This window comes from Gymnogyps californianus, chromosome 6, assembly GCF_018139145.2.
Source record: "Gymnogyps californianus isolate 813 chromosome 6, ASM1813914v2, whole genome shotgun sequence".
NCBI classification, from domain to species: Eukaryota; Metazoa; Chordata; class Aves; order Accipitriformes; family Cathartidae; genus Gymnogyps; species Gymnogyps californianus.
The window spans coordinates 41,189,579-41,196,226 of record NC_059476.1 but is presented as its reverse complement, the minus strand read 5'-3'; positions in this window follow the sequence as shown (position 1 = coordinate 41,196,226).

The following is a 6,648-nucleotide window of genomic DNA, read 5'->3' as shown; positions in this document are numbered from 1 at the left end:
ATACAGCTAGGAGGAGAAAGTCCACCCTCCTGAGAAAGTTAACCGGATCGTTCTTCCTAAATCAGTTATTTTGAAATAAAAACAAAACAAAGCACCACAGACCGTGGAAAAAGCAAAATATTCCCCTCACGTAGCATGAAAATAAATAGCATTTAAACCCACAGTCAGATTTTGGACAGCGCTCCAGTGAGATGCAGAGGGATATTGTAACATATTGGTGCACGTGTCTTAGGAGGGAAACACCTGTAAGGTGCCTAATCCTGCGCTGAGTACGCAACGATGAGTCCTTCATGCCATTGTATCCCGTTGATGCTGGGAAGGGAACCTTGTAAAAGCCATGTCCAGCACTTTACGAGAAACAAGACCTAGGTCCAGATTTGGCCTATTTTTAAAAATCAAGAAGATGGGAGAACTTCAGATCTGTATCTAGGTTCAGGGCTGGAACAACCCTGGGTTTAGATGTTTTGATTCAGAGCTGTGGTTTTAGGTCACATCTAATTAAAGATTTTTTTTTAAAGTTTTGTTTTTGGGTTGAAAACATCATAAAGTAGAAATCTGAATCTGAATTGGGTTACACACTGGCAAAGGGGCATTTATAAGATGGACTCGCTACCTATAATTTCAGGCTGCCCCGTTTTTCCTGCATGCTGAGCTTTGAGCTTGTGCAAAAGCCATTTGTATGAGCCAGGCATAGAAACAGGGTCTGCTGGCGCAACGTTGAGCTTGAGGAATCGTGATGATGGGCTGATGCTGAACACCAGCAAGAGCAAAACCAGTTGCCTCCTTGGGTCCTCGTAGCCAGGGCACGTGCTGTGGGCTCATAGGACCAAGAACTTCATAGTAGGAAATCGCTAAATCCTGTCATCCAAAATGGTTGTTACGGCCTTAAATTGCTTTCAATTGTACAAAGATGGAGGCACCAAAAGGCAATGATAACTCCCAAGCTTGCTTGGAGAGCAAACAGGGCCAAAATGGGGCCAGGTGGGTGTACTGAGAATGAGGGGGACAGGGCACCCCGGGACCCCCCATGGCACAAGGATGAGGAAGGGCATGGGATGGTGGTGGAGATGCTGGGCGGGGCAGAAGGAAAATCCGGAGGAGCAGAGGCAAGGTGACAGAAAGGTGGAAGGAGGATGGATTGCTGTGGCTGCGCCCTGAGCTAATGCCAAATTTTGGGGAGAGGACCCTAAGCAATCCCCCTGTACAGCAGGTCTCTTGGTGCACATAACATGAGCATTGCACGTAGAGAAATCATCATCATAGGGTTTGGGTTGGAAGCGACTTTAAAGATCATCTAGTTCCAACCCCCCTGCCATGGGCAGGGACACCTTCCACTAGACCAGGCTGCTCAAAGCCCCATCCAACCTGGCCTTGAACACTTCCAGGGAGGGGGCATCCACAGCCTCTCTGGGCAACCTGTGCCAGTGCCTCACCACCCTCACACTGAAGAACTTCTTCCCTACAGCTAATCTAAACCTACCCTCTTTCAGTTTAAAGCCATTACCCCTTGTCCTATCACTACCTGCCCTTGTAAAAAGTCCCTCTCCGGCTTCTTGTAGGCCCCCTTTAGGTACTGGAAGGCTGCTATGAGGTCTGCCCAGAGCCTTCTCTTCTCCAGGCTGAACAACCCCAACTCTCTCAGCCTGTCTGCCTAGGAGAGGTGCTCCAGCCCTCTGATCATCTTCGTGGCCCTCCTCTGGACTCGCTCCAACAGCTCCGTGTCCTTCTTCTGTTGGGGGCCCCACAGCTGGACGCAGGACTCCGGGTGGGGTCTCTTGAGAGTGGAGTAGAGGGGGAGAATCCCCTCCCTCGACCTGCTGGTCACGCTTCTTTTGATGCAGCCCAGGATACGGTTGGCTTTGTGGGCTGCAAGCACACATTGCCGGCTCATGTTGAGCTTCTCGTCAACCAACACCCCCAAGTCCTTCTCCTCAGGGCTGCTCTCAATCCACTCTCCACCCAGCCTGTATGTGTGCTTGTGATTGCCCTGATCCATGTGCAGGACCTTGCACTTGGCCTTGTTGAACTTCATGAGGTTTGCACAGGCCCACCTCTCAAGCCTGTCAAGGTCCCTCTGGATGGCATCCCTTCCCTCCAGCGTGTCGACCCCACCACACAACTTGGTGTTGTCGGCAAGCTTGCTGAGGGTGCGCTCAATCCCACTGTCTCTGTTGCCGACAAAGATGTTAAACAGCACCAGTCCCAGTACCGACCCCTGAGGAACACCACTCAGCACTGGTCTCCACTTGGACATCGAGCTGTTGACTGCAACTCTGAGTGCGACCATCCAGCCAATTCCTCATCCACTGAGTGGTCCATCCGTCAAATCCATGTCTCTCCAATTTAGAGACAAGGATGTTGTGCAGGACAGTGTCAAATGCTTTGCACAAGTGCAGGTAGATGATGTCCGTTGCTCTTCCCTTATCCACCAACAGTGTAACCCCATTGCAAAAGGCCACCAAATTTGTCAGGCACGATTTGCCCTTAGCGAAGCCACGCTGGCTGTCACCAGTAACCTCCTTATTTTCCATGTGCCTTAGCATAGTTTCCAGGAGGATCTGCTCCATGATCTTGTCGGGCATAGGGGTGAGACTGACTGGCCTGTAGTTCCCCGGGTCTTCCTTTTTTCCCTTTTTAAAAATGGGGGTTATGTTTCCCCTTTTCCACTCAGTAATGCAAGTAAAGAAGTGCAACATATCTGGCTACAGCAGATTTTCTGAGCATGCCACGATACTACGGAAATAACGGAAAAAGCCTTTTCCAATAACTGGCTGTTTAGCACCAAAATCTTTTATTAGCACATGCTGCTTTCGGGGTTCATTAAGGGAAGAGCTAAGGTTTGAGGCTGCCCACTTCGCCTGTGGACATTATTTGCTCTGTGCTCCTATAGCTTTGTATCCTGGAAGACTTAAACAGGTGCTTTAAGTTTAAATAGACGGATTGTTCTCAGCGTGAAAAATGGTGCACGAACCCAGGTGTTGGGAGGATCTCAGCCTTGTGTCACTCAGGCTCTGCCACACTGAGGTCCAGAGACCGCGACTTAAATACTTGGAAATAGAGGCATCTCTGTAATGCCAGATTTTGGAGCTATTTATTGCTGAGGTTTGTGAGACCCCTCTGATTTTGGTTTTTTTTTTTGCCGTGCCCCCAGGTTGTCCAGTGTTTTAGTTACTACCAAGGTGCAGGGGCAGGGAGATGGAGTGCCCAATGCAATAGCTCTCTCCTGTCTCTAATTCCAAAATGAGTGTTTTCTGCAGTGATCGGAGCCCGATTATTGTTTTGTTTTGCCCTTGCTGAGGGCAGCAGCCAAACCCCATTGATGCTTGTGGTTTCTGTGCCTGCCGACTCCTCCGGAGCTGGGGTTCAGCATGGCATGGGGCAGGATTAGCACGCTGCTGTGCAAAAATGAGTCGGATGCTTTCCCAAGCTGCTTAAGAAGGAAAAAGCGGTCGTTCAAAAAAAAAAAACAATTAAAATGCAAATTGGTTTTGCATCCTCCCCTGCCTGGGCAGAGACACTCTATATGCACCCTATAGAGGAAAGCTCTGGCGTACTGCAAATTTGGCCCCTTATATTTTGCTTTTGCTGCATCCTGGTTTCATCAGGGGTTTGAGCAATCAAAGCGCAGCACTTGGTGCAAATTTGCACAGCGCTCCACGAGTCTCTGTTAGCCCTTATATCTGGACTTGAGCCCATCCTCATGTTCCCGAAGGCCGGGACAGAGGTGGGGACGAAAAGGGACGGCTGCGCCATGCAGATATCTCTAATATTCACCGCCTCCGATTTCATAATTTTTTTCTTCTCTGTCAGGTATATCAGTGCTGCAGTGACCCGCTTCCCGACAAGGGAGGCTGCCCTGGGTGTCGGAGCGCGGAGGCAGGCAGCGGGCTGCCTGCAGCCAGCAGGCACATCGCCCCGCGCCGGCACCGTCTCCTCTCCATGCCGGGAAAGCGGCTGGACTGCAGCCAGGCAAACCTCGGCGGCTTTCCATAGCAGCTGAGGTTTCCAGTCTGTCCCCAGCCGCGACCTAGATAGATGAGTAGTGTAAGAACCTTTTTTTTCTCCCTCCCCCCCCCGCAAATTGCACTATTTCACGCTGCACTTCCCTACGGGCTGGGTGCCTCAGCGGCTGCCGCTTTGAATGCATTTGCATGCGGGAGCCTTAAATGCCATACATCTCTGTACCTCTCCTCCGCGAAGGAGTAATTTCCAGTAACATCTCACTCCAGGTGATGGTTTCACGCTGAGCAGTGAGCACAAGCCACGGGGCTGGGGGATGGACGGGAATAGAGCATCTCCCCAGCTGATGCACTTACAGCAGGAGCAATATCCCTCTTTGGCTTCTGCCTTATTAGATAAGACCAGGCGAGCTCTTCTGGGCTCTTCTCGTAAGGCATCCTGCAAATTTTTTAGGCTCTAGACCAGCATGTCTAGACATTGGTGTACTCCAGGATATGCTCAAGCAATCCGTTAGGAATAAGGGAGCAAGAGCGTTCAAGGTTGCGCGAGGTATTAATCACAGCCACTGCAAAATCCGGTGTTGGAGACTTCCATGCATTTTTTGAAAGTGCCAGAAAAATCGGTGGCCGTGCTCTCGGGGTGTGTGTTAACGATGATCTGGCCTTAATCCGTGCCCAGTGCTTCCACACGCTGCCGCCTTCGAAGAAAGCCCGGCCGGCCCCAAAGAAACAGCCCTTCCCCGTGCGAGCGGTGGTGGAGGATCCCCATGCCTGGATCCACGGCCCTCAGCAGCCTGCTGCAGCTGCGGCGTTGGTCCTGCTGGAAGCGGGGTCCGGCTGGAGAGCCCCACTCCAGGGTACCTCCAGCCTGAGTTACTCCGCAAGTCTCCACTCCTGATTCAGGAGGAGCATCGGAGGCCGGGGCTGGACAACGCTGCACGCTCAGGGCTTGGATGCGCACGTGGACGACCCAATGCACCACCTGGATCCGGTTTTGTAGCACCACTCTTAGAAATTAGGTCCCTCCTACTAATTACCAGCCCAGTGTCATTCACAGCTAATTTATAAGCCTTGTTGCTAGAGAGCTTTCCTCCATCAGTTGGGTTTCCCTGGGATGGAAACAGAAATCACACCTCTCTTTCTTAAGAGATATAAATCCCAACACAACAAATCCCAAGCACAGTAAAACAGGCTTTCCAGCCCCCAATTTTCCAAGCACCTCTTCTCTCCCCCCTTCTCTCCTACCTCCCTTGGCCTGAGGACATCTAAACACCTTTTTGGACAGGACGCTTTCCCACCTCCGCCACCCAAGGGTTCATATCCATCAGTGCATCCGGACTATTTCCAGGATACAAGTCACGGTGGGATGTTTTATTTCTGAAAGTGGTGGGATATCGGCACTTTCCCCTTATTCCAGGCGTCAGCCTCAGTCCTCGCAGCAGTGCCGGTGTGCTGGGCTATATTTTTTTATCGTTAAGGGTAAGGGAGGAGAGCCACTGTCACGGGGCCTGGGGAAACATGATTACTTTCTCTCCTTCTTTGTTCCCTGGGCCATTAATCAATTAGCAAATCCACCCTCACAGGGGGAAAACTCCCCTTCCATGGCTGCTGTTGGAAAGTGTGAACGACTGCAGCACATCGAGGCAGTATTTTTAGTACTATTTAAAAAGAAAACAACCAACCACACTTAATAGAAATAATTGTTCTGGGATTCAACCATTTTCAGGGGTTTGACCCTTAGATGGCTTGCTGTTAATAATGACCATTATGCTAAAAAGAAAAGAAAAAAAAAAGAGGAGGCGGCTGTATTTTATGCAGATGTTTACACTGAAATTAGGACCTTCAGAGGTGCAAACTGTCCCAGTGCATTTCCTATTTCATCCTCATTTTTGACCAAATTTTTAACAATACTACCAAGCTATCATGGTCACAGAATCGGGAACCCCACGCCATTAGAAAAGGAAAGTACTGCTTTTATCTTAAATCAGAGTATTGCTTCATTTGATTTTCCTCTCTCCATTGAATGCTCTCATTTATTTTAGGTTTCTGTTAAAGCTCTAGAACACCAAGGCAAGAAAAGGTACTTTTATGCCTAGCAAACTCCGTATCGACAAGAAACAAACTTACTATAATACTGCTTCACTTCTCCATGGCTACTTCTACACATGGTTTCCTTGCCAGCTACCGCAGGCAGATCCTATGGCTTTGCTCCGTCCTGCCAGGAGCAAGATGAATCCAGAAGCTTTTACCCCAAAACCATGGATTTTACTTCGCTTTTGGGTTATTTGCTCGGAAAAGGGGGAATCGGTTTCCCCGTTCAAGGGCTGTCTCCCGTGCCGGGATTTTTGTTGAGAGGAGGAAAGGTGGTATTTGTGGCCGGACCCTGCTCTCTTCCCCCACCGCTCGTGCACCCTGAGCCTGCCCCTTCGCAGCCCTTTTCGGGGAAACCTGGTTACTGTTTCCATGAATGAGATAACGAAACCATGTTTATCCTGCGCGGATCAATACAACTTCGTGTTTGAATGTGTTGAGCCACTTGGACACATTTAATGAAGGCCGTTTTGCACCGGTACCCCCCCAGTGCAACCGCTCCTCACGAGGAATAACAGCCTTCGAAAAGACTGGATAAGTATATTCACTCTCTACCCTTAATAACCCAAACAGGTAGATACTAGAGAAACTATTTTCC